This window comes from Argiope bruennichi, chromosome 11 (assembly GCF_947563725.1).
Source record: "Argiope bruennichi chromosome 11, qqArgBrue1.1, whole genome shotgun sequence".
NCBI classification, from domain to species: Eukaryota; Metazoa; Arthropoda; class Arachnida; order Araneae; family Araneidae; genus Argiope; species Argiope bruennichi.
In genome coordinates this window covers 84,493,954-84,507,485 of record NC_079161.1, presented here as the reverse complement: position 1 = coordinate 84,507,485, position 13,532 = coordinate 84,493,954, and the positions used below count along the sequence as shown (strand labels likewise).

The following is a 13,532-nucleotide window of genomic DNA, read 5'->3' as shown; positions in this document are numbered from 1 at the left end:
ATATCCATTTGCTACATTGTGGTTAATTGTCCAAATAATCTTTTTGTCAGCTATTAGTTGTAGCTATTTATGTAGTCAGCTAAAGGTTTTTACTACATTTTTTTTCTTTTCTTAATTTATTAGAAAGTGTGATTTCTACGTGAAATTTATTTCGTTTGAGGCAGAATGAAGATTCTAAAATTTTACTTCCTTTGTTCTCGAAATCCTTGCGAAGTAATCATATTTTGTTGCGCTATCTCCATGATTAGAAATGCCCTACCTGGAAACTTCGACGAAACAAATTCTTAACTCTTCCATGTCTAATGATATCGTTTATAGAATTTGATCCGATTATTTGTTATCGGCTATCAACTGGATTTTCATCATTTGCTCACTTTTAATCTAATTCAACTGAAGAGGAAACGAATAATGTTATTTATCTTTATGAAAATAAAAATATATTTTATGGATTAGGAGGACTCGGATAAATTGTTTTAAATGAATGCCAAATGACAACCTCAACTGTTGCAGAATTGAAATATTGTAACGAGCGAATTATCTTTCTTTATAAGAACCGGGAGCAGCGCGAACGCAGTCCCGACTACCAAAAATTATGCGCCCCAACCAACCACACTTTGCGGAAGTGGCAATTGTCAGCCGACCGAAGTGCAATGGACGGCCTCCAACCGGGAGAGCCCCCTCCTTGATCAGGGCATCTCCGACGCCAAGTAAGCATGCGGCGCTTTGTTCCATGAAAATTTATAAAAACATAATGTCTCTAATTATAGTGGTAAAAATAGCCGCGAATAAATAAATGTTGTTGGTTGAAAATTTCCACTACAAATTGTACCCAGTTAATGAGCGATCGTATCCACAGTAAAATATCTTCTGTACAATTTAAACACAGCAATCGAATTATAAAATCGGTAAAAATCAGAGAGATGATATTCGTTTCTCTCTCTGCAAAACAATACTAATAATATGGTATTTGGAGCTGAATAAGAGAATGTGAAGTCATGTCGACTCAAGCGCCGCCATTGTTAAGTCTCAGTGGAATCTGCGTCTTACAGGAATTGACGATGAGTGAAGTGGGAAAAGCAAATAATTTAGAAATTGTAACAGAGAGAATTTCAATTAACCCTGCTTTTTATCCTAGTGGAAAATGCCGTTACTGAAATGAAAAAAGAGGATTTTAGTCGAAGCTGCTAGATTAATAATTCATTAAGGATTATTACTTCTTAAATCATAAGATGGAGCTGTTATCACTGCTACTTCAATTCCATATCCAAAAGGATCTATTTGTAATAGAAGGACGAAATTTCATTTAAACATATAAGAAAAAACAGCGGAATAGTAATAATGGTGCATTACCTATCTTAATTGTTTACATTATTGAACGCCTGCACTACGTTTTTACTATCGAGCATTTCAGAAACAAGCAGGTTTCGAAATCATTTTCATAACAACATATTTTAAAAATGCCATGTTCGCAGAAATAGTGTCAAATTTTTATATCTTGGTTTAGTGGCATAGGGAAAGGTGAATTAAATTGACTTTTCCACCCCCACCCCGAGTCGAAGCAAAGTTTTTAGCAATTGCGAATCTTTTAGGAACATGGGATTTTTTTTTTTTTTTCCAACTCCGACGGGATATTTTACTTTAAAGGAAGAATTCTCACATTTTATCCCCCCTAGAGGCCGAGATCATTACGCTTATCGGTTTATGACTACGTTTTAAAGTGCAAATTGTAAACGACCGATACTACATAAAATAAACATTTCTTATTTTAGGACAATCTGACCAACGACTGAAAGTGTTTTTAAAGACTAAAATCAAAACAGAGACTACGTCAGTTCCAAGTGAGAGAGACGATCTCACTCGTTCTATTTTTAATAACCACAAAATCCTCGTTGCCAGATGCAACAGCAGAAAATCAGTTTCATTTAACACAAAACAATATTTAAAATATCTTTGCAGCAATTACTTCTAAAACAAACTCGAACAATTATAACATGTCGTTCCAAAAGTGAGAAAAATTCTTAAAATATAAAAGAGCATTCAAGGGAAAAAAGAAAAAGAAATTGTGAACATATTTAAAACTGAAATATTTCGAATGCTACATGCAAGTCGAAGGAACACTTAATAAAGAGAAATGTTATCCTATAACAAAATCACTAATTTTGATATCTACGTAAATTTTGTAGATGGCAGCGAGAAATTTTGTGTGTGCATGTAAGAAAAGCATTTTGCTGATTGACACTTTTATATTTTGAGAGTCTATAAAAATTTAATTTAAAGACAAACTTTTTCATGATGAATTTGCACAGAATATTCATTAAATTGTCCACTTTATTTAATGAAATTTCGTTATTCGAAGTGTACAATTAAGCGCAAAAATGAAACGGCAGTTGCCCCCCTTTATTTAGGGATGTCCATAATTTCATATGCAATTGTACCCGCTATGCATGCATTCCTGAATTAGGTTTAGGTATCTCCTACGAATGAATAGAGATATGTACATGCGTTCATCCATATGGACAGAGATGCATATTAATATGCGAGTAACAGCAGCAATTTCCACAGAAAATGATTTCTCGTTATGATGCGAAAGAAATGAATATTCTTCCACAAGGGCTACGGTTCTGAACGGACACCTCCGTGGTAACAATTTTCTAAGTGAATTCTTTCCTTTACTTAAGACAGGGACAGCGCGAACGCAGTCCCAGCTACCAAAAATTGTGCACCCCAAGCAACCGCGATTTGCGGATGTGGCGAACGTCAACCCACCGAAGTGCAATGGAGGGTCTCTGCTCGGGGGAGCCTCCTTGTTGATCAAGGCATCCCCAGTGCCAGGTAAGTATGACTGGCCAACTTTTCAGAAAGTTCATATACATTATTTTTCATTTACAAAAGTGGTAATACCTCTCATTACAATCTAATGTATTCCGTCGAAATATTCTTGAATATTTCTAGAAATCCATACATTTTAATTTTCTTTATATTTTTAAAGTAGTTATATTTGCATTCTATAACTAGGGACACAATTTTATCCTAAACATTTTTACCCAGCTAAATAAAAAAAAGAGGGGAAAAAGAATCATAAAATATCATATTACACCATCAACAACGATATGTAGATGGCGCTGCAAATCGAATGTTCATATCCGTAAGTAGCTACATCTAATGGTTGTTCCAATGTCATCCATTCTTATTATATGTATCGTCAACCTGAATTTCATTGATCGCATTCCAGAATTGTCATTCAGTTGGATTGTAGCTACTATTGTGTATTGAGTTGTTCGAAGAATAATGCTGAATCGAAACTTCCACAGGCGACAATGTAACGTACATTTTAGAAGCAATTACAACACCACTAGAAAAATAAACAGGTTCTGACGTACTATATATACGACGTGACACTTAAAGTGCAACGTACTCGCTTCGGCAGTACATATACTAAAATTGGAACGATACAGAGAAGATTAGCATGGCCCCTGCGCAAGGATGACACGCAAAATCGTGAAGCGTTCCACATTTTTTTATTTTTTATTACTTGGTTTTAGATCGCATATTCCGGGTCGTTATAGCCTTGTTTGCTTCTCTTTAAAAATAAAGCATACGGTAAGAGGTTTTCTTAAGGAACAATTATAATTTATTTCATTTTAAATTATTCTGCATAACATCATTTTTCAGCTAAAAGATATTATGCATAAAAATTAAAGAAAAAATACTTTGATTTGCTTATGCATTTCGTATTCCGACATATTTACTCTACTTACCCAACCAGCAACAATTGATCTGATGGGGCAATTCTAGGGTTTATTACAGTATGACTGCTTAAAATTTTGCATGCATATATATATATATATATATATTTAATCAACAAAATCGACACCTTTCAAGACCAGCTGATTCTACAGGAAAATTTGTAACGTTCATTATAATGTACACAAGGGGCGACATGGAAATAATATTATAGCGATGCATTTTTCATAAAGAGAGTCCGATCATTTATGAAAAGAACAAATGTACATATTACATTTCTTTTAAATAATTTAGCAGTAGGTCGCTATCATAGATTACCTTTACTTTTTTATACTTAATGAAAATTCCTTCAGATATTATGCGAATTAGTCACTTAACGCTGAATATATTTTCATCAAATGTACCACGCATTACGCTATATTTAGAAAATATCCATTTGCTACATTGTGGTTAATTGTCCAAATAATCTTTTTGTCAGCTATTAGTTGTAGCTATTTATGTAGTCAGCTAAAGGTTTTTACTACATTTTTTTTCTTTTCTTAATTTATTAGAAAGTGTGATTTCTACGTGAAATTTATTTCGTTTGAGGCAGAATGAAGATTCTAAAATTTTACTTCCTTTGTTCTCGAAATCCTTGCGAAGTAATCATATTTTGTTGCGCTATCTCCATGATTAGAAATGCCCTACCTGGAAACTTCGACGAAACAAATTCTTAACTCTTCCATGTCTAATGATATCGTTTATAGAATTTGATCCGATTATTTGTTATCGGCTATCAACTGGATTTTCATCATTTGCTCACTTTTAATCTAATTCAACTGAAGAGGAAACGAATAATGTTATTTATCTTTATGAAAATAAAAATATATTTTATGGATTAGGAGGACTCGGATAAATTGTTTTAAATGAATGCCAAATGACAACCTCAACTGTTGCAGAATTGAAATATTGTAACGAGCGAATTATCTTTCTTTATAAGAACCGGGAGCAGCGCGAACGCAGTCCCGACTACCAAAAATTATGCGCCCCAACCAACCACACTTTGCGGAAGTGGCAATTGTCAGCCGACCGAAGTGCAATGGACGGCCTCCAACCGGGAGAGCCCCCTCCTTGATCAGGGCATCTCCGACGCCAAGTAAGCATGCGGCGCTTTGTTCCATGAAAATTTATAAAAACATAATGTCTCTAATTATAGTGGTAAAAATAGCCGCGAATAAATAAATGTTGTTGGTTGAAAATTTCCACTACAAATTGTACCCAGTTAATGAGCGATCGTATCCACAGTAAAATATCTTCTGTACAATTTAAACACAGCAATCGAATTATAAAATCGGTAAAAATCAGAGAGATGATATTCGTTTCTCTCTCTGCAAAACAATACTAATAATATGGTATTTGGAGCTGAATAAGAGAATGTGAAGTCATGTCGACTCAAGCGCCGCCATTGTTAAGTCTCAGTGGAATCTGCGTCTTACAGGAATTGACGATGAGTGAAGTGGGAAAAGCAAATAATTTAGAAATTGTAACAGAGAGAATTTCAATTAACCCTGCTTTTTATCCTAGTGGAAAATGCCGTTACTGAAATGAAAAAAGAGGATTTTAGTCGAAGCTGCTAGATTAATAATTCATTAAGGATTATTACTTCTTAAATCATAAGATGGAGCTGTTATCACTGCTACTTCAATTCCATATCCAAAAGGATCTATTTGTAATAGAAGGACGAAATTTCATTTAAACATATAAGAAAAAACAGCGGAATAGTAATAATGGTGCATTACCTATCTTAATTGTTTACATTATTGAACGCCTGCACTACGTTTTTACTATCGAGCATTTCAGAAACAAGCAGGTTTCGAAATCATTTTCATAACAACATATTTTAAAAATGCCATGTTCGCAGAAATAGTGTCAAATTTTTATATCTTGGTTTAGTGGCATAGGGAAAGGTGAATTAAATTGACTTTTCCACCCCCACCCCGAGTCGAAGCAAAGTTTTTAGCAATTGCGAATCTTTTAGGAACATGGGATTTTTTTTTTTTTTTCCAACTCCGACGGGATATTTTACTTTAAAGGAAGAATTCTCACATTTTATCCCCCCTAGAGGCCGAGATCATTACGCTTATCGGTTTATGACTACGTTTTAAAGTGCAAATTGTAAACGACCGATACTACATAAAATAAACATTTCTTATTTTAGGACAATCTGACCAACGACTGAAAGTGTTTTTAAAGACTAAAATCAAAACAGAGACTACGTCAGTTCCAAGTGAGAGAGACGATCTCACTCGTTCTATTTTTAATAACCACAAAATCCTCGTTGCCAGATGCAACAGCAGAAAATCAGTTTCATTTAACACAAAACAATATTTAAAATATCTTTGCAGCAATTACTTCTAAAACAAACTCGAACAATTATAACATGTCGTTCCAAAAGTGAGAAAAATTCTTAAAATATAAAAGAGCATTCAAGGGAAAAAAGAAAAAGAAATTGTGAACATATTTAAAACTGAAATATTTCGAATGCTACATGCAAGTCGAAGGAACACTTAATAAAGAGAAATGTTATCCTATAACAAAATCACTAATTTTGATATCTACGTAAATTTTGTAGATGGCAGCGAGAAATTTTGTGTGTGCATGTAAGAAAAGCATTTTGCTGATTGACACTTTTATATTTTGAGAGTCTATAAAAATTTAATTTAAAGACAAACTTTTTCATGATGAATTTGCACAGAATATTCATTAAATTGTCCACTTTATTTAATGAAATTTCGTTATTCGAAGTGTACAATTAAGCGCAAAAATGAAACGGCAGTTGCCCCCCTTTATTTAGGGATGTCCATAATTTCATATGCAATTGTACCCGCTATGCATGCATTCCTGAATTAGGTTTAGGTATCTCCTACGAATGAATAGAGATATGTACATGCGTTCATCCATATGGACAGAGATGCATATTAATATGCGAGTAACAGCAGCAATTTCCACAGAAAATGATTTCTCGTTATGATGCGAAAGAAATGAATATTCTTCCACAAGGGCTACGGTTCTGAACGGACACCTCCGTGGTAACAATTTTCTAAGTGAATTCTTTCCTTTACTTAAGACAGGGACAGCGCGAACGCAGTCCCAGCTACCAAAAATTGTGCACCCCAAGCAACCGCGATTTGCGGATGTGGCGAACGTCAACCCACCGAAGTGCAATGGAGGGTCTCTGCTCGGGGGAGCCTCCTTGTTGATCAAGGCATCCCCAGTGCCAGGTAAGTATGACTGGCCAACTTTTCAGAAAGTTCATATACATTATTTTTCATTTACAAAAGTGGTAATACCTCTCATTACAATCTAATGTATTCCGTCGAAATATTCTTGAATATTTCTAGAAATCCATACATTTTAATTTTCTTTATATTTTTAAAGTAGTTATATTTGCATTCTATAACTAGGGACACAATTTTATCCTAAACATTTTTACCCAGCTAAATAAAAAAAGAGGGGAAAAAGAATCATAAAATATCATATTACACCATCAACAACGATATGTAGATGGCGCTGCAAATCGAATGTTCATATCCGTAAGTAGCTACATCTAATGGTTGTTCCAATGTCATCCATTCTTATTATATGTATCGTCAACCTGAATTTCATTGATCGCATTCCAGAATTGTCATTCAGTTGGATTGTAGCTACTATTGTGTATTGAGTTGTTCGAAGAATAATGCTGAATCGAAACTTCCACAGGCGACAATGTAACGTACATTTTAGAAGCAATTACAACACCACTAGAAAAATAAACAGGTTCTGACGTACTATATATACGACGTGACACTTAAAGTGCAACGTACTCGCTTCGGCAGTACATATACTAAAATTGGAACGATACAGAGAAGATTAGCATGGCCCCTGCGCAAGGATGACACGCAAAATCGTGAAGCGTTCCACATTTTTTTATTTTTTATTACTTGGTTTTAGATCGCATATTCCGGGTCGTTATAGCCTTGTTTGCTTCTCTTTAAAAATAAAGCATACGGTAAGAGGTTTTCTTAAGGAACAATTATAATTTATTTCATTTTAAATTATTCTGCATAACATCATTTTTCAGCTAAAAGATATTATGCATAAAAATTAAAGAAAAAATACTTTGATTTGCTTATGCATTTCGTATTCCGACATATTTACTCTACTTACCCAACCAGCAACAATTGATCTGATGGGGCAATTCTAGGGTTTATTACAGTATGACTGCTTAAAATTTTGCATGCATATATATATATATATATATATATTTAATCAACAAAATCGACACCTTTCAAGACCAGCTGATTCTACAGGAAAATTTGTAACGTTCATTATAATGTACACAAGGGGCGACATGGAAATAATATTATAGCGATGCATTTTTCATAAAGAGAGTCCGATCATTTATGAAAAGAACAAATGTACATATTACATTTCTTTTAAATAATTTAGCAGTAGGTCGCTATCATAGATTACCTTTACTTTTTTATACTTAATGAAAATTCCTTCAGATATTATGCGAATTAGTCACTTAACGCTGAATATATTTTCATCAAATGTACCACGCATTACGCTATATTTAGAAAATATCCATTTGCTACATTGTGGTTAATTGTCCAAATAATCTTTTTGTCAGCTATTAGTTGTAGCTATTTATGTAGTCAGCTAAAGGTTTTTACTACATTTTTTTTCTTTTCTTAATTTATTAGAAAGTGTGATTTCTACGTGAAATTTATTTCGTTTGAGGCAGAATGAAGATTCTAAAATTTTACTTCCTTTGTTCTCGAAATCCTTGCGAAGTAATCATATTTTGTTGCGCTATCTCCATGATTAGAAATGCCCTACCTGGAAACTTCGACGAAACAAATTCTTAACTCTTCCATGTCTAATGATATCGTTTATAGAATTTGATCCGATTATTTGTTATCGGCTATCAACTGGATTTTCATCATTTGCTCACTTTTAATCTAATTCAACTGAAGAGGAAACGAATAATGTTATTTATCTTTATGAAAATAAAAATATATTTTATGGATTAGGAGGACTCGGATAAATTGTTTTAAATGAATGCCAAATGACAACCTCAACTGTTGCAGAATTGAAATATTGTAACGAGCGAATTATCTTTCTTTATAAGAACCGGGAGCAGCGCGAACGCAGTCCCGACTACCAAAAATTATGCGCCCCAACCAACCACACTTTGCGGAAGTGGCAATTGTCAGCCGACCGAAGTGCAATGGACGGCCTCCAACCGGGAGAGCCCCCTCCTTGATCAGGGCATCTCCGACGCCAAGTAAGTATGCGGCGCTTTGTTCCATGAAAATTTATAAAAACATAATGTCTCTAATTATAGTGGTAAAAATAGCCGCGAATAAATAAATGTTGTTGGTTGAAAATTTCCACTACAAATTGTACCCAGTTAATGAGCGATCGTATCCACAGTAAAATATCTTCTGTACAATTTAAACACAGCAATCGAATTATAAAATCGGTAAAAATCAGAGAGATGATATTCGTTTCTCTCTCTGCAAAACAATACTAATAATATGGTATTTGGAGCTGAATAAGAGAATGTGAAGTCATGTCGACTCAAGCGCCGCCATTGTTAAGTCTCAGTGGAATCTGCGTCTTACAGGAATTGACGATGAGTGAAGTGGGAAAAGCAAATAATTTAGAAATTGTAACAGAGAGAATTTCAATTAACCCTGCTTTTTATCCTAGTGGAAAATGCCGTTACTGAAATGAAAAAAGAGGATTTTAGTCGAAGCTGCTAGATTAATAATTCATTAAGGATTATTACTTCTTAAATCATAAGATGGAGCTGTTATCACTGCTACTTCAATTCCATATCCAAAAGGATCTATTTGTAATAGAAGGACGAAATTTCATTTAAACATATAAGAAAAAACAGCGGAATAGTAATAATGGTGCATTACCTATCTTAATTGTTTACATTATTGAACGCCTGCACTACGTTTTTACTATCGAGCATTTCAGAAACAAGCAGGTTTCGAAATCATTTTCATAACAACATATTTTAAAAATGCCATGTTCGCAGAAATCGTGTCAAATTTTTATATCTTGGTTTAGTGGCATAGGGAAAGGTGAATTAAATTGACTTTTCCACCCCCACCCCGAGTCGAAGCAAAGTTTTTAGCAATTGCGAATCTTTTAGGAACATGGGATTTTTTTTTTTTTTTCCAACTCCGACGGGATATTTTACTTTAAAGGAAGAATTCTCACATTTTATCCCCCCTAGAGGCCGAGATCATTACGCTTATCGGTTTATGACTACGTTTTAAAGTGCAAATTGTAAACGACCGATACTACATAAAATAAACATTTCTTATTTTAGGACAATCTGACCAACGACTGAAAGTGTTTTTAAAGACTAAAATCAAAACAGAGACTACGTCAGTTCCAAGTGAGAGAGACGATCTCACTCGTTCTATTTTTAATAACCACAAAATCCTCGTTGCCAGATGCAACAGCAGAAAATCAGTTTCATTTAACACAAAACAATATTTAAAATATCTTTGCAGCAATTACTTCTAAAACAAACTCGAACAATTATAACATGTCGTTCCAAAAGTGAGAAAAATTCTTAAAATATAAAAGAGCATTCAAGGGAAAAAAGAAAAAGAAATTGTGAACATATTTAAAACTGAAATATTTCGAATGCTACATGCAAGTCGAAGGAACACTTAATAAAGAGAAATGTTATCCTATAACAAAATCACTAATTTTGATATCTACGTAAATTTTGTAGATGGCAGCGAGAAATTTTGTGTGTGCATGTAAGAAAAGCATTTTGCTGATTGACACTTTTATATTTTGAGAGTCTATAAAAATTTAATTTAAAGACAAACTTTTTCATGATGAATTTGCACAGAATATTCATTAAATTGTCCACTTTATTTAATGAAATTTCGTTATTCGAAGTGTACAATTAAGCGCAAAAATGAAACGGCAGTTGCCCCCCTTTATTTAGGGATGTCCATAATTTCATATGCAATTGTACCCGCTATGCATGCATTCCTGAATTAGGTTTAGGTATCTCCTACGAATGAATAGAGATATGTACATGCGTTCATCCATATGGACAGAGATGCATATTAATATGCGAGTAACAGCAGCAATTTCCACAGAAAATGATTTCTCGTTATGATGCGAAAGAAATGAATATTCTTCCACAAGGGCTACGGTTCTGAACGGACACCTCCGTGGTAACAATTTTCTAAGTGAATTCTTTCCTTTACTTAAGACAGGGACAGCGCGAACGCAGTCCCAGCTACCAAAAATTGTGCACCCCAAGCAACCGCGATTTGCGGATGTGGCGAACGTCAACCCACCGAAGTGCAATGGAGGGTCTCTGCTCGGGGGAGCCTCCTTGTTGATCAAGGCATCCCCAGTGCCAGGTAAGTATGACTGGCCAACTTTTCAGAAAGTTCATATACATTATTTTTCATTTACAAAAGTGGTAATACCTCTCATTACAATCTAATGTATTCCGTCGAAATATTCTTGAATATTTCTAGAAATCCATACATTTTAATTTTCTTTATATTTTTAAAGTAGTTATATTTGCATTCTATAACTAGGGACACAATTTTATCCTAAACATTTTTACCCAGCTAAATAAAAAAAGAGGGGAAAAAGAATCATAAAATATCATATTACACCATCAACAACGATATGTAGATGGCGCTGCAAATCGAATGTTCATATCCGTAAGTAGCTACATCTAATGGTTGTTCCAATGTCATCCATTCTTATTATATGTATCGTCAACCTGAATTTCATTGATCGCATTCCAGAATTGTCATTCAGTTGGATTGTAGCTACTATTGTGTATTGAGTTGTTCGAAGAATAATGCTGAATCGAAACTTCCACAGGCGACAATGTAACGTACATTTTAGAAGCAATTACAACACCACTAGAAAAATAAACAGGTTCTGACGTACTATATATACGACGTGACACTTAAAGTGCAACGTACTCGCTTCGGCAGTACATATACTAAAATTGGAACGATACAGAGAAGATTAGCATGGCCCCTGCGCAAGGATGACACGCAAAATCGTGAAGCGTTCCACATTTTTTTATTTTTTATTACTTGGTTTTAGATCGCATATTCCGGGTCGTTATAGCCTTGTTTGCTTCTCTTTAAAAATAAAGCATACGGTAAGAGGTTTTCTTAAGGAACAATTATAATTTATTTCATTTTAAATTATTCTGCATAACATCATTTTTCAGCTAAAAGATATTATGCATAAAAATTAAAGAAAAAATACTTTGATTTGCTTATGCATTTCGTATTCCGACATATTTACTCTACTTACCCAACCAGCAACAATTGATCTGATGGGGCAATTCTAGGGTTTATTACAGTATGACTGCTTAAAATTTTGCATGCATATATATATATATATATATATTTAATCAACAAAATCGACACCTTTCAAGACCAGCTGATTCTACAGGAAAATTTGTAACGTTCATTATAATGTACACAAGGGGCGACATGGAAATAATATTATAGCGATGCATTTTTCATAAAGAGAGTCCGATCATTTATGAAAAGAACAAATGTACATATTACATTTCTTTTAAATAATTTAGCAGTAGGTCGCTATCATAGATTACCTTTACTTTTTTATACTTAATGAAAATTCCTTCAGATATTATGCGAATTAGTCACTTAACGCTGAATATATTTTCATCAAATGTACCACGCATTACGCTATATTTAGAAAATATCCATTTGCTACATTGTGGTTAATTGTCCAAATAATCTTTTTGTCAGCTATTAGTTGTAGCTATTTATGTAGTCAGCTAAAGGTTTTTACTACATTTTTTTTCTTTTCTTAATTTATTAGAAAGTGTGATTTCTACGTGAAATTTATTTCGTTTGAGGCAGAATGAAGATTCTAAAATTTTACTTCCTTTGTTCTCGAAATCCTTGCGAAGTAATCATATTTTGTTGCGCTATCTCCATGATTAGAAATGCCCTACCTGGAAACTTCGACGAAACAAATTCTTAACTCTTCCATGTCTAATGATATCGTTTATAGAATTTGATCCGATTATTTGTTATCGGCTATCAACTGGATTTTCATCATTTGCTCACTTTTAATCTAATTCAACTGAAGAGGAAACGAATAATGTTATTTATCTTTATGAAAATAAAAATATATTTTATGGATTAGGAGGACTCGGATAAATTGTTTTAAATGAATGCCAAATGACAACCTCAACTGTTGCAGAATTGAAATATTGTAACGAGCGAATTATCTTTCTTTATAAGAACCGGGAGCAGCGCGAACGCAGTCCCGACTACCAAAAATTATGCGCCCCAACCAACCACACTTTGCGGAAGTGGCAATTGTCAGCCGACCGAAGTGCAATGGACGGCCTCCAACCGGGAGAGCCCCCTCCTTGATCAGGGCATCTCCGACGCCAAGTAAGTATGCGGCGCTTTGTTCCATGAAAATTTATAAAAACATAATGTCTCTAATTATAGTGGTAAAAATAGCCGCGAATAAATAAATGTTGTTGGTTGAAAATTTCCACTACAAATTGTACCCAGTTAATGAGCGATCGTATCCACAGTAAAATATCTTCTGTACAATTTAAACACAGCAATCGAATTATAAAATCGGTAAAAATCAGAGAGATGATATTCGTTTCTCTCTCTGCAAAACAATACTAATAATATGGTATTTGGAGCTGAATAAGAGAATGTGAAGTCATGTCGACTCAAGCGCCGCCA

The 13,532-nt window shown here is 34.1% G+C and overlaps 10 non-coding genes across 10 annotated transcripts; 3 read left to right on the top strand and 7 right to left on the bottom strand.

Annotated features, from left to right (window-relative positions):
- Positions 1 to 553: 553 nt before the first annotated feature.
- LOC129957750 (U1 spliceosomal RNA) lies at positions 554 to 715 on the bottom strand. Its single transcript, XR_008782856.1, has one exon. It is a non-coding gene; the product is annotated as a U1 spliceosomal RNA (small nuclear RNA).
- Positions 716 to 2,678: 1,963 nt separating this feature from the next.
- LOC129957990 (U1 spliceosomal RNA) lies at positions 2,679 to 2,840 on the bottom strand. Its single transcript, XR_008783087.1, has one exon. It is a non-coding gene; the product is annotated as a U1 spliceosomal RNA (small nuclear RNA).
- A 571-nt stretch (positions 2,841 to 3,411) lies between these two features.
- On the top strand, positions 3,412 to 3,518 carry LOC129957951 (U6 spliceosomal RNA). The gene has a single exon (XR_008783049.1). It is a non-coding gene; the product is annotated as a U6 spliceosomal RNA (small nuclear RNA).
- Positions 3,519 to 4,725: 1,207 nt separating this feature from the next.
- Positions 4,726 to 4,887, bottom strand: LOC129957747 (U1 spliceosomal RNA). The gene has a single exon (XR_008782854.1). It is a non-coding gene; the product is annotated as a U1 spliceosomal RNA (small nuclear RNA).
- A 1,963-nt stretch (positions 4,888 to 6,850) lies between these two features.
- On the bottom strand, positions 6,851 to 7,012 carry LOC129957989 (U1 spliceosomal RNA). Its single transcript, XR_008783085.1, has one exon. It is a non-coding gene; the product is annotated as a U1 spliceosomal RNA (small nuclear RNA).
- Positions 7,013 to 7,582: 570 nt separating this feature from the next.
- Positions 7,583 to 7,689, top strand: LOC129957950 (U6 spliceosomal RNA). Its single transcript, XR_008783048.1, has one exon. It is a non-coding gene; the product is annotated as a U6 spliceosomal RNA (small nuclear RNA).
- A 1,209-nt stretch (positions 7,690 to 8,898) lies between these two features.
- On the bottom strand, positions 8,899 to 9,060 carry LOC129957735 (U1 spliceosomal RNA). The gene has a single exon (XR_008782842.1). It is a non-coding gene; the product is annotated as a U1 spliceosomal RNA (small nuclear RNA).
- A 1,963-nt stretch (positions 9,061 to 11,023) lies between these two features.
- Positions 11,024 to 11,185, bottom strand: LOC129957988 (U1 spliceosomal RNA). Its single transcript, XR_008783084.1, has one exon. It is a non-coding gene; the product is annotated as a U1 spliceosomal RNA (small nuclear RNA).
- A 570-nt stretch (positions 11,186 to 11,755) lies between these two features.
- On the top strand, positions 11,756 to 11,862 carry LOC129957949 (U6 spliceosomal RNA). The gene has a single exon (XR_008783047.1). It is a non-coding gene; the product is annotated as a U6 spliceosomal RNA (small nuclear RNA).
- A 1,207-nt stretch (positions 11,863 to 13,069) lies between these two features.
- Positions 13,070 to 13,231, bottom strand: LOC129957734 (U1 spliceosomal RNA). Its single transcript, XR_008782841.1, has one exon. It is a non-coding gene; the product is annotated as a U1 spliceosomal RNA (small nuclear RNA).
- Between the last annotated feature and the right edge of the window lie 301 nt (positions 13,232 to 13,532).